This window comes from Meles meles, chromosome 1 (genome assembly GCF_922984935.1).
Source record: "Meles meles chromosome 1, mMelMel3.1 paternal haplotype, whole genome shotgun sequence".
Taxonomy (NCBI): Eukaryota; Metazoa; Chordata; class Mammalia; order Carnivora; family Mustelidae; genus Meles; species Meles meles.
Window position 1 is genome coordinate 196,212,597 of NC_060066.1, and position 26,646 is coordinate 196,239,242.

The 26,646-nt window shown below is 39.7% G+C and overlaps 1 protein-coding gene across 5 annotated transcripts in view; it reads left to right on the forward strand.

The window, feature by feature from the left end:
- The window catches only part of EYA3 (EYA transcriptional coactivator and phosphatase 3), a 131,758-nt gene that overhangs the window by 12,998 nt on the left and 92,114 nt on the right, over positions 1 to 26,646 (forward strand). For 3 of the 5 annotated variants that reach the window (XM_045999061.1, XM_046002008.1, XM_046001243.1), the window contains exon 1: positions 12,714 to 12,808. The exons of the other annotated variants lie outside the window; for them this stretch is intronic. The gene's annotated coding sequence lies outside the window, so the exon portion shown is untranslated. Of the gene's footprint in view, positions 1 to 12,713; positions 12,809 to 26,646 lie in introns of those variants that run through there. 5 annotated transcript variants of the gene reach the window in all.

The window sequence follows — 26,646 nt, forward strand, 5'->3', positions numbered from 1 at the left end:
AACTCACAACACTGAGATCAAGAATCACATGTTCTTCCAACTGAATGCTCTAGGCACCCCATGTGTCTCTTGTAGACAAAACATTGGATCAGCTATGGTTCATTGGTTAAAAACATCAGTGACTAATTCTGATCTTAATGACAACAACAACAACAACAATATGTTATTGGGAAGCTATGGAATAGCTCAATGAAGAGAAGGCTGACAATCAGGCCTTGGTGAAAAGATCCAAGGTAGCTCCAGGGATCTAGGTAGTAGGAAGTGATGAGCAGTTTATCCAGGAACTATCCAATGTGCCTTATGTTGATCTACCCAAGGTTAAATTCTTCCATGAAACTGTTTGATTGACCTGAGTTGTGTTGTGTACCTAGCCCCTCTGTTCAGGGAAGGAAAGGGCACCTTGATTGAAATTCATAGTAAGGGAGCATACCCTGGGGGAGAGTAATGCTCAGAAGGTAGGTGGAGGTGCTGTTACTGGGAAAGGGGTGTGTACGCTGGAAGAACCTGTGTCGTCTACCTATACTGTTCTCTCTGTCTTGAAATATCAAGATTAGGAATTTTTCAAGCATTCTCAAATACGCAGAATTGTGGAAAGCATAAAACAACGAACACTCTTACGTCCATCTAAATTCCACAATCCTAACATTTGCTACATTTGCTTTCATTTTGCTCTGAATTTTTAAATTTGGGGAACTATTTGACAAGTGCAAACACTGTGGCCCTTTACCCTTTAAATACTTCCTGTATCTCCTGAGGATAACACTGATCTCCTACGAAAACGCGATACCATTACCACACCTTAAAAAGTTAATAAATATTCTGTAATATCTTACAGAAAGTTCATGTTCAAATTTCCTTAACTGATAGAAGAATGCATTTTATAGTTGTTGTTTTTTTTTCAAGTTAAAGATCAAATCAAAGTTCACTCGTTGCACCTGGTTTTGGGTCTCTTTATTCTTTCTTTCTTTCTTTTTAAGATTTATTTATTATTTGAGAGCGAGAGAGAGAGCAGGGGCAGGGGGAACAGGCAGAGGGAGAGGGAGAGAGGGACTCCCAAGCAGACTATCCACTGAGCCCGAGCCCAAGTTGCGTTTAATCTCAAGAACTTGAGGTCACAACCTGAGCTGAAACCAAGAGTAGGATGCTTAACTGAGCACCAAGGTGTCTCTCTTTATTCTCTCTCTCTCTTTTTCAATATTTTGTTTATTTATTTGTCAGAAAGAGAGAAAGAGCACGTGAGAGAGAGCAAGTGAGTACAGGCAGGGGAAGCAGTGGACAAAGGGAGAATCAGGCTCCCTGCTGAGCAACGAGCCCGGTGCAGGACTCAGTCCCAGAACCCTGGGATCATGACCTGAGCCAAAGGCAGACGCTTACCTGACTGAGCCACCCAGGTGGCCCTCCTCTTTTTTCTCTTTTAATCTAGAGCACTTCTTCTACAAGTTTGGATTTTTCATGACATCGACATTTTGAAGAGTCCAGACTACTTGTCTTGTAAAAGATTTTACATTGTTTTGTTTCCTTTGCATTGCTTCTGGGGGGGGGGGACATTTTTTTATTGTGTTAAAATATACATAACATAAAATTTACGGTCTTAGCCGTTTTTCTTTTTTAATTTTACCTTTTTAACATTTTTTAAGATTTTATTTTTATTTGAGAAGGAGGGAGAGAGAGAGAGAGAGAGCCCACAGTGGGAGAGGGAGAAGCAGACTCCCTGCTCAATAGGGAGCCCAAGGTGGGGCTCCATCCCACGACTCAGGGATCACAACCTGAGCTGAAGACAGATGCTTAACTGACTGAGCCAGCCAGCCAGATTCCCTCTTTTCAGCTTTTTAAAATTTATTTTTTATTTTTTATTTTTTTTAAGATTTATTTATTTGACAGATAGAGATTACAAGTAGGCAGAGAGGCAGGCAGAGAGAGAGAGGAGGAAGCAGGCTCCCAGCCAAGCAGAGAGCCCGATGCGGGGCTCGATCCCAGGACCCTGGGATCATGACCTGAGCTGAAGGCAGAGGCTTTAACCCGCTGAGCCACCCAGGCGCCCCTAAAATTTATTTTAATGCAGGCTCCACACTGGGTGTGAAGATCAAGACCTGAGCTGAATGAGACCTTGAGTTAGATGCTTAACCGACTGAGCCACCCAGGCCCCTCTGTTTTAGCCATTTTTAAGTGTACAAGTCAGTGGTGTTACATACACTGGTAGTGTCATACAACCATCAGAACTATCTATTTTCAGAAGTTTTTCATCATCCCAAACAGAAACTCTGTGTTAATAAACAGTAACTCCCTATTTCCTCTTCCCCCAACTTCTAATAACCTCTATTCTACTTTCTGTCTCTGTGAATTTGCCTATTCTAGGTAATTCATCAAGTGGGATCATACAATATTTGTCCTTTCATGTGTTGGTTATTTCAGTTGGTGTAATGTTTTCCAGGTTCATCCATGTTGTAGCATGGAACAGATTTTTATTCTCTATGTTGCTTTTCATTTTTTATTTATTCATAAAGATTTATTTCTTTATTTTAGAGGGAGAAAGAGTCAGCGGTGGGGGGAAGGACAGAGGGAGAGGGAGAGTGAATCTGAAGCCGACTCCACTTCCTGGGGAAGGCCTCACTCTCATGACCCCGGGAACACGACAGTGGAAACCAAGAGTTGGACGCCTAACTGACTGTCCCACCCAGGCGTCCCTCTGCATTGCTTTTTAAAATTAATCTGTCACTATGTTTGCCTTGACAGCACATAAACTAATTTTAATCCATTAGAGTCTTATATTTATTTTCTTAGAACTTTTTTCACAAAAAGGCACGATTTGGGTGTTTTACTAAATTTAAGAGAAACTGCCCAGACTTTTTAAAAAAAGAGTTTGTTTATTTATTTATTTTAGAAAGACAGAGAGCACATGTGGAAGCAGCAGCAGGCGTGGGGGTGGCAGAGAGAGAATCTCAAGCAGACTTCTTGCTGAGTGAGGAGCCCGATGCAGGACTTGATCTCTTGACCCTGAGATCATGACCTGAGCTGAAACAAAGAATGGGACGCTTAACCAACTAAGCCACCCAGACACCTCTGCCCAGACTTCTCTACTGGTCAAGTTAATTAGATCTAACTCAGCAAGGTCATAATTAGTGGCTTAATTTATCACTAAACTAGGGGGAGCCTGGGTGGCTTAGTTGGGGGAACATCCAACTCTTGGTTTCAGCTCAGGTCATGGTGGCAAGGCTGTGGGATCAAGCTCCCTGCTCAGTGTGGAGTCTGCTTGGGATTCTTTCGCCCTTCCTCTCCCTCCTCCTCTAATCCTCCCTGCAAGCACTCTCTCTCTCTCTCTCTCAAATAAATAAATAAAATATTTTTTTAAAAGAAAATTTTTCACTAAACTGGAATAAAATTAACCTTCTATAACAAACATAGTTTACATAATAACCACTGTTTTCTTTCCCTTTTTTTAGAGAGAGAGAGAGAGAGAGTGAGCAAGGTGTGAGAGGCAGAGGGCAAGGAAGAGAGAGAATCCCAAGCAGGCTCCATGCTCAGCAAGAAGCCCAATGCTTGGCTTGATCCCACGGCTCTGAGATCAGGACCTGACCACAAACCTGTGATACCCAGGCACCACCTCTTCTTATCTTTCTAAACAAAGGAGAATGGATAACCCAGGGCTTATCATTCTCCAAAGCACTTGAATTAATGGCTTCTCACCTTCTTGAGTTTCCTTATAAAGATCAGTATTTTAGGGTATATTACAATTTTTTCCCGTATTTCTAAACTCATGAAAGCTTCATAGCATAGCTTCTATGTCTCCATTCTTTTATGATTTTTTAATCATTTATATAAGTATGTATCTGAATAATTACAAGCACTTTACATATTTTTAATTCTCATACAGCTCTGTGAGATAAGGACTTTCCCCCCTCCTCTTCCTTCTTCTTCTTCAATAGGTGTTTTTTTTTAATTAATTAATTTATTTTTTCAGCGTAACAGTATTCATTGTTTTTAATAGTTTTTTTTTTAAATCTCCATTGTATAGGTGAGAAATAAGAGGTACTGAGAGGTTATTTGACCTGTGTGGTGTCATCATATAACTATCAGTGGGAGAGCCAGCAAATTCTGGGAGAAGAGACACAATCTCTCTAAAGAGGTCTTGTTCTTAATCTCTACACATTCTCACTTTAGGAAGAAAGAAACAAACAGAAACAAAACAATCCCAGCAAACTTGCCTGATATGTATAACATAGAAACGAATAGTCTCCTTCATCCTCATCAACAAGAATTAACTGTTTATGTTTTACTTTTAAATCTAAAGGAATACAAATGCACAGATAACAGCATTCTTAGGGGAGGACACAGACATAATTAAAAGCAAACATTAATCTATCCTCTGGTTGGCAGGAAACTTCCAAGAAGCTTAAGTTTGACCCATCTCTAGTCTAGGATAAGGGAAGGGGAAGGCTGGAATTGGACAGGGATAAGGGTTGGGGATGACTCAGCTTGGTTATGGGCAACTGGCCAGGATCCCCATAGCAAGGGGTCACCTGAACAGGAGGGGATCCCAGAGTGGGAATAGGAGGTCAAAGTGGGTCACACTGATGTTAAATACAATGAAAGCAGGGCAGAAACCAGGTATTCTAGATGAATCCAGTCAGAAAGGATGATCCAGTACCAGTAAGGGAAGGAGCTGGTCTGTGGGTCTCTTGTTGCCCACTCACAGTTATGTGGAGTTTCAAGGCTGTGCCAAGACAGCTGCTATTGGACATTTGTGCAAGAAGGTACTATCTCAAGTGTGTTAATTAAAATAGAAAGGCATCCTGGTAAAAGAGTGTTGGACATGGCAGGGATATGATCATGAGTGGGAGACAGGCACCCAGAAGTGGTTAAAGTGGGAGCTGTTGTAGATAGTACAAGAATGGGTATCACAATGGCCTAAGTCAGCAGTTCTTAAATGTTTTGATCTTAGGATCCCTTAACACTCTTAAAAATTATTGTGAACCCCAAAAGCTTTTGTTTAAATGGGTCATAGCTATGAATATTTGCTCTTTTACAAATTAAAACAGAAAAATTTAAAGTAAAGCACATATTTGAATACATATTCCTTAGCCATCAGAGCAATAACATGGGAAACTCCACCATACTTTTGGGAGAACAAGAGTGAAAAAGTAAAATACTGAATTAGTATTATTTTAAGATAATTTTTATTTCACTCACTCCCTAATAATGTCTTGGAGACTTCCATACTTGAAGAAACACTGGTCCAGATAATATGTAGGGTCTTATATCTAGGTGGTCCTGTATAGTCTACAAAGCTCCTTGAATTGGGAAGAGTACTCTTATTCCCAATTTTATAGCTGGAAAGCACATTGCCATGGGAGCGGGGGAGCGACCCGGCAGAGGAGGGACCCTGCCTCTGAAGAGTTCCTGCTGAGATGGTGCCCTGGGACCCTTACTGCAGCAACTGAGTCTTCTAAGCTTCCAATAATTCCCAGGACTGGTCATGTTCACTCAGATCCTGGAAAGCTGTAGAACTGTCTGGAACTCCAGGCTGTCTGGGGTGGGGGGGATGTTAAAGGCAAGGACATCAGGTGCTCAGATATCCATGTGAGGGACTCTAATATAGTCATCAGGCAAATATGGAAGGATTTACCTAGAAGGCAGAGATAGTGGGTACTGAGCATTTTCAATTTTAATGTTATCCCTTCTCAGCTTTCCCCATAGGAAAGAAATCATTCTAGGTGTCTAAAGCAGAGAAGAATTACTTTAGGAAAATAGATGTTTAGAAAAAACTGGAAAATCTGAAGAAGAGAGCTGGAGACCAACTGGGGGGTTACTGATCTCAAGAACATACCTCCGTAACTAAGGTTCGGGAGTCGGAAAACTAAGAATGGGGAACTGGTCTCTGTTGTTAACAACTACCTTTCTGACTCATGGAGCTGGAGACAGAAACCGAGATACTGCCACAGAAAACCCCCACATCTCTAGTGATGACCCTACTGACCAGTAGAAACAGCCGAAGTGCAGGAAAATGGCCTCTTTCTCATTTTTCTTGTAAATCGGACCCAAGTGCCTCTAATCGGCAATACGTAGTTTTTATCCAGAACCCTAGTGATCAGCGAGCCTGAGAGGTGCCATCTTTAACCTTCCCACTTCCGCAGTATAGGAAGGCTCACTAGAGAGAAGTGGGAATGGATATTGAGCCCCAGGTGAACATGTGAAACACACAACATTTCTGACCACAGATTGGTTGGAATGTGAGTTCCACAAGGGCAGGAGTTCAGTCTGATTTGTTTTCAGCTGTGTTCTCAGAGCTTAGTATATTACAAAGTAGCTGCTAAATAAATAGGTAGCTGCACATCAAAATGAAGGTTTCCCCAGGAGTTCTTCTGGTGAACATCAGGTGAACTACGGAAGAGGCAATAGGTCTAAGTTACTCTGACAATGGCCGGGTCTATCTGCATGGCCTCTATGTCTGCTTTGACCAATAGGCTATGATGGACATGTTCCTGTGTCAGCAGAATACTCTCTAGCTCCATCCGTGTAACTGCAAATGGCAAAATTTCATTCTTTATTACGGATGGGTAATATTTGCGCATGCACGCGCGCGTGCATGCGTGTGTGTGTAACATCTTACTTACACATTCATCAATCTATGGACACATGGTCTATTTCCATAATTTGGTTATCATAGCTACTGCTGCTATAAACATTGGGGTGTTTGTATCCCCTTGCATTAGTATTTTTATATTCTTTGGATAAATACCTAGTAGTGTGATTGCCGGATCATAGGGTAGTTCTATTTTATATTGCTCTTTAGAAAATATTTTATTGTGGCAAGAAACACATATCATAAAATTTACTACCTTAACCATTTTAAGTGTACAGTTTAGCGTATACTGAACAATTCCCCCATCTCCTCCCTCTAGTCCCTGGTTACCACTAGTCTACTTTTCATATTAATGAATTTAACAACTTTAGCTACTTCACGTAGATGGAATCATATAGTATTTGTCCTTTTGTGAATGGCTTATTTCACTTAGCATAATGTCCTTAAGGTCATCCCTATTGTTTTTTTTGTTTTGTTTTTAAAATATTTTTATCTATTTTTGTGTGAGAGAGAGAGAGAGCGCGAGCATGCCCATGCATGTGGCACATGACATGAAGCTGGGGACAAGAGAGAGAAGCTGGCTTCCTGCTGAGTAAGGAGCAGATGCAGACCCAATCCCAGGACCCTGGGATCATGACCTGAGCTGAAGGCACACACTTAACTGCCTGAGTCACCCACCCACCCAAGATTCATCCCTACTGTAACATATGACAGGATTTCCTTTTTTCTTTTTTAAAGATTTTATTTATTTATTTGTCAGAGAGAGAGATCACAAGCAGGCAGAGTGGCAGGCGGAGGAGGAGAGAGAAGCAGGCTCCCTGATGAGCAGAGAGCCGGATGCGGGACTCGATCCCAGGACTCTGAGATCATGACCTGAGCCGAAGACAGCAGCTGAACCCACTGAGCCACCCAGGCGTCCCTAGGATTTTCTTTTTAAGGCTCCATAGTATTGTTATACATATATATCACATCTTGTTTATCCTTTCGTCTGCTGATGAACATTTGGGGTACTTCCACTTCTTTGCTATTGTGACTAATGCTGCTATGAACATGGCCACGCAAACATCCCTTTGAGACTCTGCTTTCAATTCTTTTGGATATATACTCAGAAATGGGAATGCTGGGTCATACAGTAATCCTTTTTTATCCCACCAACTATAGATTGCTTTTAGAAGTTCAACTGTCGTGTGTATAATAAGATATTGTCTTAAACACAACAGAGAAGTGAACAGAAATAAAACCCAGGCCATTGTGCTTCAGATATATCAATGAGGAGAGTTTTAATTGAAAACTGTTAACAAAACACTGATCATACATTCACTGTTTTTTTAAAAATGGAGATGCATAACTTACAGATAGTATTTTTAGACACTTTCAGTGTGATTAGGCTTGTGTTTTGATTTGCATCTGTATTTGTTTAGAAAGAACTGGCTACAGGGGCACCTGGCTGGCTTAGTTGGAAGAGCATGCAACTTGATCTCAGGGTCATGTGTTTGAACCCCACAGTGGGTGTAGAAATTACTTAAAAATAAATAAACAAACTTTAAAAAAAAGACCTGGCTATAATATTTTTATCTATTTTATAGTTTTTAAAAAAGATTTTATTTATTTACTTGAGAGAGAGAGTGAGCACAAGCAGGGGGAGGGCACAGGGAGAAGCAGACTCCCTGCCTGGGGGACCCCCATGTGGGGCTCGATCCCAGGACTCTGGGATCATGACCGGAGCCAAAGGCAGACCCTTTACTGACTGAGCCACCCAGGCGTCCCAATTTTAGACTATTTTAATAGCCTTTCTTCTTTAATTAATTCTTTAATAGCATTTCTTAAATTTTGAATGAAATATTTGAAATATTTCAAATTTACAGAAAATAATATAACAAATATCTACTTACACCCAACTCAAATAAAACCATATTTTTTTGCATATTTCTTTAGCTCTGTACCCAAGAGTAGTGCAGTAGGTCAGGAAAATAAACAAACAAACTAACAATAAACATTTCCACTTCTATTGACGGTGACAGCAAGTAAAGATTCATGAAATCAGAGAACAGAAACTAGTAAGTAAAATGAATTCATACATGGCTACGTAAACTCTTCCTGTAGTTTGAGAGAAATCATGGTCTCTGAAGCCACACAGACCTGGGTTCAAGTCCTAGGTTTGCTTCTTGCCAGTTGTGTGGTCTTGAGCAAGTTCCTTAACCTATCTTTTTTTCTTTCTTTTTTTTTAAGATTTTATTTATTTATTTGACAGAGAGCTAGAGATCACAAGTAGGCAGAGAGGCAGGCACAGAGAAAGGGAGAAGCAGGCTCCCTGCTGAGCAGAGAGCCCGATGGGGGGCTCGATCCCAAGACCCTGGGATCATCATCTGAGCTGAAGGCAGAGGCTTTAACCCACTGAGCCACCCAGGCACCCCCCTTTCTTTTTTTCTATTAAGATTTTGTTTATTTATTTAAAAGAGAGAGAGTGCAAAAGAGCAGGGGTAGGGGAGAGGCAGAGGGAGAGGGAGTAGCAGACTCCCCACTGAGCAGGGAGCCTGACCCGAGTCTGATCCCAGGACCCCCGGATCATGATCCAAGCCAAAGGCAGACTCCCCAAACGACTGAGCCACCCTAGGTGCCCCTCCTTAACCTATCTTTGCCTAAGTTTTCTCATCTGTAAGATGGAGATGATCATAACACTTCCCAAGTTTGTTGGGATGATTGAAAGAGAAATATGAACACATATATTTATTATGTACAGTAAGTGACAGAGAAAAGCTTCAGTAAATATTAGTAATTACTTATTTTACTTATTGAGCACCTACTATATGCCAATCACTCTTCTAGTACTGAAAATTCAGCAGTGAACAAGGGAGAGAAAGACCCCTATAAGGGTGCCTGGGTGGCTTAGTTGTTTGGGGGTCTAACTTTAGTTTGGTTCATGATCCCAGAGTCGCGTGGGAAGCCTGTTTTCCTCCCCTCTGCCTGCTGCTCCCCCTGCTTGTGCGCGCGCACTCTCTCAAATGAATAAATAAAATCTTTAAAAAAGAAAAGACCCCTGTGGTGCTTACTTTCTAGTGATAGACATTAAACAAGGTAATTTCAGATACTAATAGGGACTCTGAGGAAAAGGTATGGGAAGGGGATGCAGGAACTACTTTAGACAGCAGACAGGAGGTCAGGGAAGGCCTGTGGGAAGTCTTCCGGGGTGAATTTAATTGAGAGTAGCAGAAAGAATTAGTCATTGGAAGGTTTGGAGGAGAGCAGGAACAGTATGTGCTTAGGCTCTGAGGTAAGAAAGCTTGGTTTGTACAGGAAGAAAGGACAGGATGGCTGGAACTGTATGTAAGGGGAAGGGAGGCTAGCATGACATCTGAGAGTTAGGGAGCACAGGTCAAGAAGTGCCTTGTTGACCATAGATCAGAGCTTAGATATTATTATTATTATTATTATTATTATTATTATTATTATTTTAGATTTTATTCTTAAGGGACTGTGACGATATTGGAGGGTTTTTACTGTTAGTAGGTACAGCATCCTTTGCTCTCGGGAGGAATTTGTATGCTTTTCTCTGGCCCTGTTCTAGAATTCCGTACGTGCATATGGTTTAGGAAAAACTGTTCTGGGGAATAGCACATTGGCTACTCATGGGCTCCCCCCAGTGGAACTGGTGGCTCAGCCTGCATGGTTTCACATGAGCAAAAGCAAAGTAAACGGGCAATTTATCTTTTCAGTCAACAAACATTTATTGGGCCCCTACAAAGTGCTAGGCTCTGTTTCGGTGTCGAAATACATCTGTGAACAAAACACAGACACCAGTGCCCTCCTGGAGCTTACATTCTGGGTGTGTATATGTGGGAGAAAGACATTTAACCACATTGACCAGCAAATTGTTGGATAGAATATTGTTATTGGAGAAAAATAAGTGAGGAATTGGGCTAGGAGGTGCAGGGTGTCTCAGTTTTAAACACAAGTGGCAGGGAAGTTCTCATGAAGAGGGTAACAGGTGAACAAAGATGTAAGGAGGTGACAGGGTGAATGATGAATTATCTGGGGGAAGAGCATTCCAGGCAGAGACATCAGCCAAGCACGAAGGGCCCGAGTGTATGTGCAGGTTTGAGGAATAGCAGGGAGGCCAATATGCCTTGGGAGGGGGGGCAATGGGGAGTAGAAGATGAGGTTAGTAGTACTTTGCGGGGAGTAGGGAGGTGTCACATGTTGAGGGGTTTCTAGACCAGTTTAAAGACTTTTTTTTTTTTTTTTTCCCACTTGAAAATAGTAGTCCAGGGGCATCTGAGTGGCTCAGTCCGTTAAGTATCTGCCTTCAGCTTGGGTCATGATCTCAGGGTCCTGGGATCAAGTCCTGCACTGGGCTCTTTGCTCGGTGGGGAGTTAGCTTCTGTGTCTCCCTCTGCCCCCTGCTCATATTCTCTCCATTGCTCTTTCTATCTCAAAAAAAAATAAGATCTTTAAAAAAGAAAAGAAAAGAGGAGTCCATTGGAGAAGGAACATGATCTGCTTAAAGGTTGTTTTTTTTTTTAAAGATTTTTATTTATTTATTTGACAGAGATCACAATTAGGCAGAGAGGCAGGCAGAGAGAGAGGGGGAAGCAGTCTCCCTGCCGAGCAGAGAGCCTGATGTGGGGCTTGATCCCAAGACCCTGGGATCATGACCTGCACATAAGGCAGAGGCTTTAACCCACTGAGCCACCCAGGCACCCCTCTGCTTAAAGTTTTAACAGAAGCTTGCTGCCGGGTTAATAGATAGTGGAAAATTAGGGTATGAAAAAAGAGCAGTCACACATTGTGGCTTTTACCAAGAGAGGCAGTGAATGGTCAGATTCTGAACAAATTTTGATGGCAGATTCTGAAGATCTCTCTGATGAATTCAATGTGGGGGTGCAAGAGAGGAGTCAAGGATCGTAGTAAATGACATTACTTAATAAATTGTTGTCATAGGAAGAGGTGATCAAAGAATATACAGCCAAAAACTTAGAAAAAAAGTAATTTAGAGGTGCCTGGCTGGCTCAGTCAGTTGAGCATCCAACTCCTGATCTTAGCTCAGGTCTTGATTTCACTGTGGAGAGTTCAAGCCCCACACTGGGCTCTACACTGGGAGTGGAGCCTAATTTAAAAAAAGGAAAAAGAAAAAAAGTATTTTAGAGGTGTATCAAGCAGTTTAAAAATAGTGGGTAATTTTTCTGAATTTTGTGGTATTAAGTTTTTAAAATTTGTAACTTGTGATTTCTCACCCCAAAGATTCATTTTTATACCTCGTATTGATTTGTAATTTTGGATTTTTTTTTAAAGATTTTATTTATTTATTTGACGGAGAGAGAGATCACAAGCAGGCAGAGAGGCAGGCAGAGAGAGAGAGAGGGAAGCAGGCTCCCTGCTGAGCAGAGAGCCCAACGCGGGACTCGATCCCAGGACCCTGAGATCATGACCTGAGCCGAAGGCAGCGGCTTAATCCACTGAGCCACCCAGGCGCCCCGGATTTTTTTTTTTTTAACAGGGCCCTCAAATTAAATAAATCTCAAGCCCCTGCAATACCTGCATTCAGTCTGGCTCCTTGCCCATATTTGGGCAGTAATTTAAAGTTATCGAAGCATTAATACTGTTTCTGACATAAAATAATGGGCACGAAATAGAAGTCATTGTAAGATTAATACAAGTTTAGAAATAAACTAATACTGGGGATTGAAACACCACCTTGGACTCGCCTCCCTACCAGTGTCTTCCAGAATTTCTCACCCATTCTTCCTCCTACAGTTTTTCTAAATCTGTCACATACATCGGCATTTCTTCTCACGATCGCTTTGGGGAGGCAGGCATTACACGAGTCTAAAAAAAAAACCCTCTAAAAATATGAATGCTAAAATATTCTTTATGCGGGCTGTTTGTGCTTCAGCTGCCCTTCACCACCGCCCGCTGGCAACCAAGCACCACCTCTCCGCACTACCACTTCCAGGCTCCCAGCGAGCCGTAACCAGGGGCGGGGCTCTCGGGAGGGCGGAATGGGCGGGGTCTATATCCTTCCTCGCCCCGCCCCGTGAGGCCTGACACATGCGCCCAGAGGCTTCTGGTGGAACGAAGTGTGGATTGTGCGGTGACCCTGGCCTCTGACTTCCGGTTCCTAAGGATGCGCATCCGGGTCACGCTAACGCCGCGGTTTCCTCCATCCGCTTGGTTCTGCTGTGAGTCTGGACCAGTACCCATGTCCTGCTTTGGGGCCTCTGCAGCCTGAGAGTGAGTCTTCGCCGAGACAGGGTCTGATGCGGCCGGTCGAATGCAGCCTGTAGGGGGACGGCTCAAAAGTTCTGTCTCGGTCCCCGTGGGTGGGGATTCTCTTTGCCTGTCCCTTGTCCCTGCAATGCTTCCCTCACTTCAGCCCTTTCCCTCGCCGGCCTCGCCTCATTCACCTCGCCTTAGCCTTGCCGGTCCCCGCGCACCTCTGGCCTGGCTGTTTCCCCATCTTCATCCGCCGGTTACAATCCCGGGTTTCTTGCCTTTTGCCTCAGCGCTTCCCTCACCACTGCCTCTCGTTTTCGCCCGGCTCTCCTGTTAGCACCTCCCTGGTATCTCGCAGTTCTTTCCCGAAGCAGGACGGCCCATCTGCTCATTGTGCTTCCCTTCCTCCACTGCGAAACTGAGCCTGTCTTTCTGGGGTCCTAGGTCCCGTCCCCCTACTTCCATCACCTTCGACCCCCATATCTTCCTGGGACTAGTAGGTGACATTTGTGCTTCGCCTGGGGTTCTCCCGCCTTTTCTTAGCTAGAGGAGGGCTTAGCGAAAGCCCCAGTCTGGGCCGATTTATCCGTCCCGGGGGAAGTTTTGCCTTGAGGCGTTGTATTAGAGTCAACTCTGGTAGCTTCCGTAGTTAGGGAATAACAAAGGCTTTCCCAGTTCTTTGCTGGAGCTCAGTTCCTGGGGGGCTCTCTCTGGAGAGGGCTAACAGGTGGCAGGCACACGGAACTGCTAGAGATGGGGCTTGTGTGGTCTTGTTAACTGACAGGCCATGAGGACGTCCTGTCATTTTTGTGTTCTCTCTCCCATGAGAATGGATGTGCACGGCTGAGGTAAAAGTGCAGATATTCTCGGCACGATCACCTTTGTTTTCTGCATAGGCTTTACTTACAGGACAGTTGCTATGACAGAGGACAGTGTTTCTTGGGAGATTTTTAGCCCCAGAATTGTAAGCTTGTTGCCAAAAATTTTAGTATCACTGAAATTTTGTTTCCTGCTAAAGAATGCACTGTTAGTAATTTCAAAAGTACATTTTCTTTGCTTGAACTCAATGTGCATATGTATCTTTATCCTTAGGTCTCATAAATTGTTTCTTCGTTTTTCCTGTATTGACAAGTTTTCTATTTTTCTTTCCATTTCTTCATAAGCCAGGCATTATACTACATTATTACTTCGACTGTTATTCTTTTACTTTTCTTTATTGTTTTCACTTTACTCTTTTTTTTTTTTTTTAAGATTTATTTATTTGAGAGGTGGGGGGAGCAGAAGTAGGAAGGGCAGCGGGGAGGAGAGAATCTCAAGCAGACTCCCTGCTGAGATTGGAGTCTGCTCAGGATGGATTTCATGACTAAGATCAGACCTGAGCCAAACCAGGAGACACTTAACTGACTAGTCTTAAAATCATCTTTTTCTCATTTGAGACTTAGGTTTCTCTTAAATTTCTTAAATTTCTGTAATGGCTCTTAGTCACCTCTAAGATGAAGAGATTGGATTTCATAGTGATTAGTGTCTCATTTCTCAAATTTTGTGATCTGAGGTGTATTTTGAGACACAGGTTTGGATAATTTTATTTTTATTTTCTGATGTTTTTAGTGGTGTCTAGCATTTGATTGCAAATGTTTTTGTGTGAGCAGCTTCTGAAATATAAATTGTGCTCTGAAATTTAGTGCTTAAGTGAACAGAATAAATACAGCTTTTAGTATCTGCTTCACTTTTGACTGGTGAGTTATAGAAAAGTTTCTCTCATATGATACATATACATATGCAAGCATAGCATAGACCTTGGCTCATTCCAGAATTGAGCTGCTCCCTTCAGCTATTTTTAGCAAAGGACTTTGGAACGTGGCCATATTCGTCCTGGAAGCCACAGAGAAGGACCCTTCTGGTTGGCTTTCAGGCCTATCTAACTGCTGAGGGAAGACCTTTTGAAGTTCCTTACCCATACCTCTTCCCCAGCACCTATACTGGAAACTCTAGTTTCTGTTCATCCTGGCCTCATCATCTTGCATCCTTAAAAACTAATCCCAGTGAGAGTGAGTATGGGCTGGCTCTCTCTGTTTCCTCACCTCCAGGTTTATAGACTTTTTTTTTTTTTTTTTTTTTTTTTTTAGCCAGGGGAATTCCGTAGATAGACTTTATTTGGATTGATGCAAGGCCCTTTTTCAGCCTTTTTCATTTCTCAACTTTTTATTTCTTGAGCATGTCTAAGTCTAAACCTAGATGGATTTCTCAGTTTACAGCTGGAGGGAACCATAGAGCTCAAACTTACCCCTTCATTTTACAAATAAGGAAATCAAGATTTTAAGAATTGGTGATTTTTCCAAGGTCAGTTTTTACAAATAAAGAAGTTTTGTGCATGCACTCAGAAGTGGGTTTTAGTTCCCTCAAAGTTGTAGGTCAGAGAGCACAACATAGTATTTAGTGGTTCGTTTCAATACATTTGTGTCACCGGAATGAGTTTTAGGGTAAGAAATTTATGACAGATTTTAAAATTGAAGGCTGGGGGCGCCTGGGTGGCTCAGCAGGTTAAGCCTCTGCCTTCAGCTCAGGTCATGATCTCAGGGTCCTGGGATCGAGCCCCGCATCGGGCTCTCTGTTCGGCGGGGAGCCTGCTTCTCCCTCTCTCTCTGCCTACCTGTTCTCTCTCTCGCTTTGTCAAATAAATAAATAAATAATCTTTAAAAAAATAAATAAATAAAATAAAATTGAAGGCTGAAGTCATTTCACCTTCAAAGATGGACTCTAGAAAAAAGTTGTGTTGTGCAGAAGTAGAAGTTGAAAAGTCTTAGGGAGTTTCTCTCTTTTTTCCAAAATTACTTTAGCTTATTATGATATAAATGCTGCGTAAAAGCCTTTACATGGAATGAACATCCTATGGTCTTGCTGGAGCAATTGTGTTCGCGCTCCTGGTCTTCCTACCCAATACTAACAGACCTTCTAGTTACTGAAAAGCCTGCATGTTGTACCTAACTTCCAAACAAACAAACAAACAAAATTATCACTAGAGATAGCTTAGTGTATGTTTGTAATGCTCAGGAGAGGAATCGCTGTCAGTTTTCTATAAAAATTTCTCTTTTAGTTTAGCAGTCTTAGCTTGTACCCCTGAGGGCTCAATTTAAAATAAATTTCTGCATATTAGCTTATGCCTACAAGATTTTCTGTTTTTATTTGGATTACTTATTTTTGAATGCTGTTGTTCTTCTTCTTCTTTTTTTTTTTTTTTTCATTTTACTTGCTACTGTGCTTTTCTTACATGGTTAATTTTTATTCTTGAACCCTGGGATATATTTTAAGGAAATGTAGCTTTAAAAATTTGAGAAACAAAGTACACCTCTTCCATGTTCTTACCAGTTGTACCTTGCAGCGTGATGGTTTCCGTGATCTGCTTGATCCACTTCATAACTTCATTCTTTTTGTTTTGCCTTCAGATAAAAGGCTGATCGAACTTTTTTGGTAGTTTGTCTAAAAGACTTTGTGTTCTGCATATAACAGCAGGGTATTTTAACTGAAATGTATTTTAAATGGGGGAAGAATAGTTCAAAATAGTTAACATAGACTAGTTTAATAATAGAAATAATTCAAAGTATATTTAAGAATATTAGGAATAGTTTATTCTTCTTATACATTCATTTATATCAAGGAGTTAATTTGGAATAAAGTTGAAAATAGGTGGGCTTTCCATCTGCTAATTAAAAATGCAGGTGCATGTTCTTATACAGAATATATGGCTTAAGCTGTGAATATGTTTTATTGACAGAGAACATAGTGAATAATGGAATGGTAACCGCACCATCATCTCAATATTTTTATTTGGTCCCATCAACCTAAATTTTAGGGTAATTATTAAATGTAAAAATAATGAGAGTATTTTCTTTGTTATTTATAGTATATTTAAAAACAGTTATTAGAAATATGGGCTTCATAAAATTTATCTTTACTATTTTCTCCTTTTAAATATGTAGTAGTGTTTTACTTTTTTTTTTCTTTTTTTAAGTAATCTCTGCACCCAACATGGGGCTGGAACTCACGACCCCGAGATCAAGAGTCATATACTCTACCAACTAAGCCACCCAGGCATCCCTATATTAGCATTTTAAATTAGAAAAGGAAATGTGTAAGTAGTGCTAGCCATTCAACACCCATTGAAATCATAAAATTAGATTAAAAACTCTTAACAGAGTAGGAGTAGAGGGAACATACCTCAACATAATAAAGACCATATATGACATTTGCATCACAAACATAGTCAACAGTGAAATAGTGAAAACCTTTTTTTCTAAAATCAGGAACACTGCAAGTATGCCCACTCTCACTGTATTTATTCAACATAGTATTGGAAGTCCTAGCCACAGCAGTTAGGCAGAAAAAGAAAAAAGAAATGTATCCAAATTGCTAAGAATAAGTTAAACTGTTACTATTTGCAGGTGACCTAATTCTGCATGTAGAAAACCTAAAGTTTCCATAGACAACTATTAGAATTAATGAATTAAGTAAATTTGCAAAATAAAATACCAATATACAAAAATCTGCTGCATTTCTACCAGTAATGATGAACTATTAGAAAGAGAAAACAGGAGCACCTGGGTGGCTCAGTTGTTGTTAAGTGCCTGCCTTCAGCTCAGATTGTGATCCCAGGGTCCTGGGATTGAGCCCCACATCAGGCTCATCAGGCTGCTTGGTGGGAAGCCTGCTTCTTTCTCTCCCACTACCCCCTGCTTTTGTTCCCTCTCTCGTTGTATCTGTCAAATAAATAAATAAAATCTTTTAAAAACAGAGAGAGAAAAAAAGCAATCCCATTTACAGTGGCATCAAAAAGAATAAAATGGGGGCACCTGGGTGGCTCAGTGGGTTGAAGCCTCTGCCCTTGGCTTGGGTCATGATCCCAGGGTCCTGGGATTGAGCCTTGTGTCAGCCCCACGTCTGGCTCTCTGCTTGGCAGGGAGTCTGCTTTCCCCACCCCTCTCTCCCTAATTGCCTCTCTGCCTACTTGTGATCTGTCTGTCAAATAAATAAATAAATAAAATCTTTTAAAAAAAAAGTAAAATGTCTAGGAATAAATGTAATCAAGGAAGTGAAGGATCTGTGCACAGAAAACTCTAAGAATTTAAAAATTGAAGATGACGCAAATAAATAGAAATATAGTCCATGCTCATGTATTGGAAGAACTAATATTATTACAATGTCCATACCACCTGAAGCAATCTATAGGATCAGTGTACTTTCTTTCTAAATTCCAATGGCATTTTTCATAGAACTGAAACAAGGAACTCTAACATTTGGGTGGAAAATTAAAAAAAAAAAGAAAAACTTAAAAAATAGTTCTGACTTATTGTAAGTTAACAGATCCCCCCTAGGCAGTCAGTGCTTAAAGTCTTAAAGATCTTGCTACAGATTGTGTTGGATACACTTCAACTTATTAGCTTGGTTAATATTTGTACTAGTTAGATTTGCTTTAATTTGCCTTAGAAAATAGTTAGCAGTAATCTTTGTAACACATGTCTTTTAGCAAATTTATTTTGGGTGCCTACTGTGTACCGTTTTAATATACATATATATATATATATATAGGTTGTTCATGTGAACTAGGTAACATTAAGGCTGACATATACACTTAAATCCCAAATTTGGTTTTCTTTGTACATATTTGAATTAAACTATAAGATTTAATATAATGTACATTATGGGGGGTAGCCAGAAAAAGAAGCAGCAGCAACAGCAGGTGGTAGAAAACATAATTAGAATTAAAATAAACCTTAGTCCTAAGAAAGTGTCACTTCTTACTTCTTACCAGTGACAGTGGTAGATGATTTTTTAAGCTAGATTTTATGGTTTTCTGTTTTGAAAATACTTTGGTTTTTCATCATTAATTGAGTTTAAGGTTCTTGTGTTAATTTGCATCACAGTTTAATATAAAATCCTATTCTTTATAGGTACAATTAAATAAATTTCATTTGGGAAACTTCACAACTGAACTGTAAAAATGTAATGGTAGGGGCACCTGGGTGGCTCAGTGGATTAAGCCGCTGCCTTCAGCTCAGGTCATGATCTCAGGGTCCTGGGATCGAGCCCCGCATCGGGCTCTCTGCTCTGTAGGGAGCCTGCTTCCTCCTCTCTCTCTGCCTGCCTCTCTGCCTACTTGTGATCTCTCTCTCTGTCAAATAAATAGAATAAAATCTTTAAAAAAAAAAATGTAATGGTAAAACAGTAAACATTAAAGGAGCTTTACATAGCTCTTACTATGTGCCAGGAACTATTCCAAGTGGTTTACATATATTAATTCTTTAATCTTTACAGCCCTGTTAAGTACTGTTCTTATCTCCATTTTACAATAGAGGAAGCCAGGCCAGAGAAGTTACATAACTTGTCCAAAGTAACAAAGCTAGTTAGCCAGAGAGCTGGATTTGAGTTTAGTCTCTCTGGCTTCAGCATTCATGACCTTTTTGTACAGAGTTCTACTAGTTTAGTGATTTCTTCCTTTATAGGTTAAGGTTACCTTAGGGGTTCTACGTGGTCTTTTTATCAATGCTGGCTTAAGGCAAATTGCAAACCCTGTATTTCCTATGTTTCTTAGAAGGCAAAAATCATGTATTAAGAAAGGAAAACAGGATTAGATCTTTCCGTCTTAAAAAAATTATCTTGTTGGGGCACCTAGGTGGCTCAGTCAGTTAAGAATATACCTTTGGTTTGGGTCATGATCCTAGGGTCCTAGGATTGACCCCACATTGGGTTCCTGGCTCAGCAGGGAGTCTGCTTTTCCCTCTCCCTCTGCTTATGCTCTGTCAAATAAATAAAATCTTAAAAAAAAAAATTATCTTGTGGAAGTTGGTTACTTTTGAGTTTTTAAGAGAAAAGGTAATACATTTAATACAGTACATTCTATATTATTAGAATGTCTTACCTCTAGATCTTAATATTTTTCCTTTCTTTGATCTGCAAAATATTAAGCAAATTTATGTAGTAGTCTCAAGCTCTGAAATCTTAGTGTCCCCAATATGAATTTAACAACTCTGAAATATGAAACAAAACTAAAACTGAAATTTCTGACTTAGATGTATCTCATTTTCAAATTTGGAAATTTGTGCAAAATTGTTTTTAGTTTTACTTAGAAAAAAGGAGAACTTTTGCAAATTAATTCCTTTGTAAATTGAAAAATGGAAATAGTAATTTAGAACATTGTTAATCATATTAATATTATTCTTTTGTTCTTTTATTATTCCCAAATATAAAAATTCTTGTGTGTCCTAAGGGAAGGAGATGATTTTACATCAGTTCAGGTGGTAGTTTAATGTAAGAGTCTGGGATGAGATATGCAGAGTGATTCTTCTGAGTATTTTAAAAACAGTTGAGAATCACAAGATCTGGTTAACAGGAAAAAACGACAGTATTCTGATAAGAAGAGACGCTTGTTTAGGGATACTGCTTATTTTATTTCTTACATATGAACTCCCATTTATTTATTCAGACATTAATTAAGTACACCATTTTTCATAGTCTTGATTTTTTTCTTTTTGGTGGGAAAATACTGTTATGGAGCTGAAAAGTCTAAGCTTTGTTGTGATGATTTACTTTTTGGTATTTAGAATGTTTCTTGCTTTGGTTTAAATGTTTAATTTTTATTTCAAAAACAACTCTTTTTTATATGTGGGTTTGATAATCAGTTTATCTTCTAAAATTTCAGTAGTTTTTTTTTTTCACCTGAAATTTAATAATGTAGCAATTACTGAATTTAGGAAAATTGTTTATTGCTATCAGCACTGTTACTATGGGAATAAATTAGAATGATTAGCTCTTAGGTGGAATTGAACTTTATTCTTTAGTTTCCATAGTAGTTGAAAAAGATTTAGGTCAGATTCACCTGTTGTTCCTCCTTTTTTCAAAATAAGAGGGAATTTTAATTTAGCACAATGATGTTAATTTTTTCCCACTAGATATGATAGTTTCTCTTTTTATTGATGGCATAATCCAAAATAATGTGTATATAATTTGGTTTTTAGAAAATTTCAGAATTTAGAGAACATTGTAGGATAAAAAATAGTATATACATGACTTAGGAAAAAATACCCTGGAAATCAGTGGGTTATTAATTCACTGAATTTTTCAAATCCGCTTTTACTTTTTACCAAATCTTTGCTGTCGGTTCAGAATCCGTGATTAGATAACAAGACCATGAACTCTGAATAAGAGTTCTTGAGAGTGAGAATGAGAGCTTTTGCAAAGAAAAGAAGCCGTCTCTAGTATTTGCGTGGCATTTAATAGCTAGATGAACTGAAAATCTTTGTTTTGTCTCATTTCTGTGTATCTCCTGTTAGTATGTATTTATTTAGTTTCGGTACCTCACATTCTGTGAAATTGTTGTCTATTTGGAATAACTCTGTTAAACTATTAATTCTTACACAGATGGTTTCCTTTTCCTTTTTTGTTCTTTTTCAGAGGGTTGCTTTGAAAAAACTGTAATTTAGAGAACCACCAAGACTCAATGTTATTTCCTGTGTAGTTTGAAGTGGATGTTTTCCTCCTTTTCTCTGGCCAGTTTTTTATATTCTGATTAAGTGGCTTTCAAATTTTTTTAATCATGACCCACTATAAGATGCAGTTTTTCATTGTTACCAAGTCCTTATACACATATGTACATTATCTAGTACTTGTACGTATTAATGTTTAAAAGTGAAATAGGAGTTTTGTGAAACAGTATTATCCTTACTACTGGTAATGAATTGTACTATTTTTTATTCTATTTTGTTTTATTGTATTTCATTCAAAACTGTTGGTCTCCACTAAGTAAGATAATATATTAATGCGTTTGGAAAGTTTGGAAAACGCAGTTTGGAAAATTCTAATGACTGCTAGATTTTTTCCAATATCGTCTTTTTTTGTAATTGAAATGTTTGGGTTTGTTATTTTCTCTCTCTGAAATGTATTTGATTCTGTTAAGCTTTTGATCTAAGTAACTATGCAGAACAATTGAGAGAGGGAGACCCTATTGCCCTAATTGTCGTTGCTGTCATCTGTGTTTTACTTTGTCTAGGCACATTAGTTTTAGAACCACAGTAATACGGAATCAGGAGCTTGAAAACGCTTGGTCACATGCAGCGCTTCTATCATTGGAATCCTTTGCTAGATTCCAAATAATAGTCAAAGTTTAAGTTGATGAAGTTGCTTTTCACCAACTCTGCTCCTGCTCTTGGCAACTAGTCAAAAGGTTACAAAGCTGCTTTATTCTGCTTTCTTCTGGCTCCAGTCCAGTCTTTGTAAGCCAAAAAAGAGAACTGAGGCGTACAGAAGTTTGCTTCTGTGTAGATGATCAGGTGAAAGTGATATGGTTGAAGAGTGGACTGCATGTATGTTTATGTATCGTCCGGACTCCTTTCCTGTAATCACAAAGGGGAAAAGATAGTAGAGGTCCCAGGAGTTCCTAGCATCTCGTAGCCATTAGAATGAGGCAGCGTCAGCAGCATGCCCTACCGTTTATCACCACCACCTCCTAACGCTTTATGTTCCAGGCACTGTTTAAAGCCCTTTTTTTTCACTTGGGGTGCCTGGGTAGCGCAGGCGGTTAAGCATCCAACTTTTGGCTTCAGCTCAGGTTGTGATCTCAGGGTCATGAGGTGGAGCCCTGTATGGGGCTCCACACGCAGTAAGGAATCTGCTGGTCTCTCTCCCTTTCCCTCTGCCCCTTCCACTTGTGCTCATGCGCTTTCTCTCCCTCCCTCTCTCTCTCTCTCTCAACATAAATAAATGAATCTTAAAAAAATAATAAAACACTTCACTTTATTCACTCATGTACTTGGGAAGCCTGGGAGAATGAGAAGGAGAGGATAAAGAAAACTTGCCTCAGTATTATTATCTGGCTTGTGAATTCTGGCTACTTGTGAGTGTGGCATGGCATAGTGTGCATTTTTAGCTTGGTCAGCTATCTGAAGTCATCAGTGTGGCCTGTGATGTTCCGTATTGAATGGCACATAACTGTGGTTTGAGACCTAAGGCTTTGAGGCTAGACTGTCTGGGCTTGAATTCCAGGCTGGTGACTTACTAGGTAAATAACCCTGGGCAAGTCCCTCTCTGTACTTTAGTTTTCCCATCTGTAAAATGGTGATAATAATAACTAGTACCTATCAAAGACTTACTGAGTGGATTAAATGAGTTATACATGTAAAGTACTTAGGACAGTGAGGCATAAAAAACATTCCATAAATGTTAGCTATTAATAACTCACAATGCACGGTTGGATCTCCTGAAAGTATTTGTGACCATGATGAGTTCTGTCTGTTTGCTAACAGGATGTGACTGACATTCAATGGTTTATTGTCCTGGAGCTTAAAAACAGCTTTCCTTGCAAAGGACTTACAGGGGAGGTTCTCGTGTAGGATATTTGGACTCAAAGCCAAATGAGAAGGGCAAAGCTACAGGTCCAACGTATTTAATTTCTCATAGGAATCTCTTGTTACTTGGATCTTATCCTTAATAATTTTAATATTTTTCCCTTTCAAAAACTAAAGACAACTAGTTGCTGAATTGACTTTCACTCAAGACCAGATTTCTTTCCTGAATTTATCTCGTGTCTAAGATATTTATTTTATTTTTCTTTAACAAATAGCTATATGATGTTTACTGTGGTGCTAGGCTCTATCCTGAGAGCTTCACGAATATTAGCTCATTTAAATCTTATAACAAAGACACTTTTTATTCCCATTTTATGGATGATGTATGGATGGATGGATGAAGTTTGAGGCACAGGAAAGTTAAATAACTAAACTCCCACACCTTTCATCAGTGTAGAGCTGGGTTTTGAACCTAAGTAGTCTGGCTCCAGAGCTAATGCTTCAGGCTTGCCAAACCCATCTCTTACAGAGGTAAATTATGCTGAAAAGAGTAAAATAAAAGAACAAGTGTTCAGAGTTCACTATTATTGTGAAACTAATATGACACTGTACGTTAGCTACATTGGAATTAAAATTTTAAAAATATGGAAAAAAATTCACTGTTCCTCACTCTGCTGAAATGACAGCACTGAATTTTTGGGTGATGAATTCTCAAAGGAGTAAATAAGTTTGGAGAAATAAAACAGTAATAAATGAATTGAACCTAGATTTTATAGTTCTGACAGCTAAAGACATGCATTTCAAAAGTCTTCGTTCTGTTAGTATAGTGTAAGATAAATTTTATGTGAATAATGGAGAGCTGATGTATAAATGTGTTATACATAGCTTTATAAAGTGTGATGTAAAGTTTTGACTTTTGAAGGTGGAAGAGGTAGGGTACAAGTTTTTCAGTATAACTGGAAACAGCGCCTTTGTAGGATATTCATGTTGGAATAAACCATGTATCAGGCCATAGTACCTACAGAAAAAATTATGATTCTCTTAGAAATGTTAACTTCACAGATTAAAGGAGGATAAAGATAAAATTTTGGAGGTTTTGAGTTCCATGGAGTCTGGATCTCTACACATTAAATTCTTGTGCTTGTGACTGACAAGTTACTGAAAACAAGGAGAACTGGAAAGAACATAGAACTGTAGGATTATCGTTAAGCTCACTTTGACAAATATAATTCAGATTAACTCATTCCTTCTCAATACTTTTTACTGTGGTTTGGAATTTTTCTTGTAGAACAGATCTCCTTATTTTATCAGAAGCTTGTGGGGATAAGTTTTCATAATTTTTATTAAAGATTGTCTTATAAACAACTTCAAAGGATGATTTTCCAAGAAATAATATTAGAAATTTTAAGAACAATTCTTCTTAGAGAATCTATTCCTGATCAAGTATTTTTCCTATTAAGAATTTAGTACAGGGGCGCCTGGGTGGCTCAGTGGGTTGAAGCATCTGCCTTCGGCTCAGGTCATGATCCCAGGATCCTGGGATTGAGCCCCGCGTCGGGCTCTCTGTTCGGCGGGGAGCCTGCTTCCTCCTCTCTGCCTGCTTCTCTGCCTACTTGTGATCTCTGTCAAATAAATAAATAAAATCTTAAAAAAAAAAAAGAATTTAGTACAGCCTAGGGGCCCCTACGTGGCTCATTTGGTTAAGCAACTGTCTTCAGCTCAGGTCATGATCTGGAATCCTGGGATCTAGTTCTGCCCGCATCAGGCTCTCTGTTGAGCAGAGTCTGCTTCTCCCTCTGACCATTGCCTTATTGTGCTCTCTCATTCTCTCTCTCTCAAATAAATAAAATCTTAAAAAAAAAAAAAGAATTTAGTACACTATAAATGTATTTTTAAAAAATTCTTCTCAGTAAGTTCTGATAGTATTCTGTTATTGTAAAGTTACTATAAATATTCCTACAGCTGACAATACCATAATATGTTGGTCAGTCACATCTCCCAAATAAAGTAACCAGAAGAATTCACCAGCTTTACCACAGTCAGTTGGCTGGGCTGTTTATTTATGGAAGGAGTTCACCAGCATGGTGATGGCTTTTGTCTATCCACAGACAGTTCTGTGGATACACAACTACACAGAAGGTGTAGTTGGTTAAAATTCCCCCCCACCTCCCCAGAAATGTGATTTGTGCTGATGCCTGAATTGTGAGAACTAAAAGGCTTTCTTAGGGTACCTTGAAAGACAGTCTGAAGGTAGATCAGCTGAGTATAGGTCTGCTTGATTTTTGTGTCTACTTCAGCAGGACACTTGAGTACAAAGGACTCTGAGTAATATGTTAGATATGTTAGAAGTTTTTTGAAAGGTAATATATCGAGAAAAGTTACTATCAGTTGATGAGACTGGTGAATTTCTAAAAGATAAGAAACAATAAGATTGGATCAGTAGAGACTAGGAGAAGTAGTCACAGCTGAAGGTATATGTAGAAGTTTCAGAAATGGCGGCACCTGGGTGGCTCAGTGGGTTAAAGCCCCTGCATTCAGCTCAGGTCATGATCCCAGGGTCCTGGGATCGAGCCCCGCATCAGGCTCTCTGCTCAGCAGGAAGCCTGCTTCCCCCCTCTCTCTCTCTGCCTGCCTCTCTGCCTACTTGTGATCTCTGTCAAATAAATGAATAAAATCTTATAAAAAAAAAAAAAAGAAGTTTCAGAAATGTATCAGACTCCAGGCAGACAATTATGAAGAAATGAAGGGTGCCTGGAGTATAGTGATTTTGAGCATTTGGTGTTTGTCCCCTGGATAAAGCCTGGGAAAGTGCTTTCCAGACACATTGAACAGTCTGCTTGTGGAGAGCATGTATTTTCCTATGGTCTATTCTCCCCATGGTGTTTAGTGTGTATTAATTAGATTATGTCATTCCTTTGTTTGAAACACCCATCGCCTTCCCAAACTCCATATCATGTATTATAAGGCTATGATCTTGCCCTTGCCTGCTTCTCGGTCTTTGTTTCCAGCTACTCGTTCACTTGCTAACAATGGCCTTTTTGCTATTTCTCAAACATGCCAAGATGTTGTCATTTCAGTTTCTTTTTTTTTCTATTTTTATAAATTTTATTTATTTGTCAGAGAGAGAGAACGCATGTGCGAGCGCACAAGCAGGGGACCCGCCAGGCAGAGGGAGAATCAGGCTCCCTGCTGAGCTAGGAGCCGGATGGAGAACTCAATCCCAGGATCCTGGGAACATGACCTGAGCTGAAGGCAGATGCTTAACTGACTGAACCACCCAGGTGCCCCTCCTTTCAGTTTCTTTTTACTTGTTTTCCTTCTGAAACCTCTTCCTTTGCATCTTCTTATAACTCTCTCCTTTTTGTTATTCAGATCTCTGCTGAAATGTTACCACCTCAGAGAAGTTACCATCCTGTCTGAAATAGCTCCCTTGTAGTCAGTCTCTGTTCTTTGTGTTGTTTTCTGTGGTACTTACTACTTTGTGAAATTACATATTTGTTCATCTTCCTGTTAGAATATAAG